The sequence below is a fragment of the Buceros rhinoceros genome, unplaced genomic scaffold (genome assembly GCF_000710305.1).
Source record: "Buceros rhinoceros silvestris isolate BGI_N320 unplaced genomic scaffold, ASM71030v1 scaffold32715, whole genome shotgun sequence".
Taxonomy (NCBI): Eukaryota; Metazoa; Chordata; class Aves; order Bucerotiformes; family Bucerotidae; genus Buceros; species Buceros rhinoceros.
In genome coordinates, this window is record NW_010413920.1 from 19708 (window position 1) to 20935 (window position 1228).

A 1228-nucleotide genomic window follows, 5' to 3' on the forward strand; every position below is an offset into this window, starting at 1 on the left:
TTCCTGCTGCAGGGAGTTTGCTGGGACGCAGGTACCTGAGGCCACTGTCACAGCTTGTATATTTTGTTCTCCTATTACCATTTTCAGGTGTGAGAGTGAAGTAAGTACATGGTATATAATTGTAAGAGGTTTGACTCATTTAAATTAAGCGAACCATTATCATAAAGGAATCCTCAGGACAAGTGACTTAGGCAGTGGAATAGGTTACACATTGCAAACACAAGCAAAGAAGAAGAAAAAGAGTAGAAAAATGTATCAGAGAAATGAGTAAACCAATGAAATTTAAAGTGTTTAAAAGAATAAATCAATCACCTGTGTGGGGACTTTGCTTTACTGGATTCTCCTGGAAATCTCCCCAGACAAGCGAGACGTCCTCTTCTCTCTGGACTCCTCTTCCACTTTCTCACTTAGTCGCAGTCTGCTGAAATAGATACTTCTCCTTTTTTCTCTCTGTTTTTTTTACCCCTGTTCCCCTCCCTGATTTTTCAATCAGATTATTTGTGTCAAAATCTGGCGGTGAAGAAACAGCCAATAGAGAAGCAGAGCCCAGAAAGTATTTGCTTATCAAAACTTTCCAGGACTTTGAAAACTTGAAGAGAATTCACGATGCCCAGCTCGGAACCCTGGGGGCAGCACCCTGCACGTTCTGGGGCAGCTTCGCCTGCTGCAGGATGACTCTGTCACACTAACAGTGTGACACAGTGAAATAATGCACCAAGCAGACATTTGTTATTTTCTCTTTTTTAAAAAAAAAAAAAAAGAATAGCTCTTAAGAAACCTTCTACACAGGTTCATCCACGCATTGTATCTTTCACGAACAGACACACCATCTGTCTCACACACACACTCACATTCTTCAGGCTCATAAACAAAACCATCGAGCACACATGCACAAAATTATTTTAATCCAGAATGGATCTTTTATCTCTCCAATTTCCAAGGAAAAAGGAATAAATACGTGCACAGTAATAACTGAAAAAGATGTGTGTTAATCAGCCTGCATTTCCCGAGACATGTGTGTGTGCAGTCCGTACATTCTTTAGGCACGGCTCTATACACAGCTGTATACAGGGTATAAATATAGATTTAAGAAAGCTCATTAAGCAAGCTCATTAACAAGCATCTTTGCAAAAAGCTCTTCAAAAGCAATAATAAGAATTTGCTCCTCTATCGCTTGCTTTCAAAAAAGCTTTGAAAATGTGTTTGCAAATGTGAAATAATCAACTGC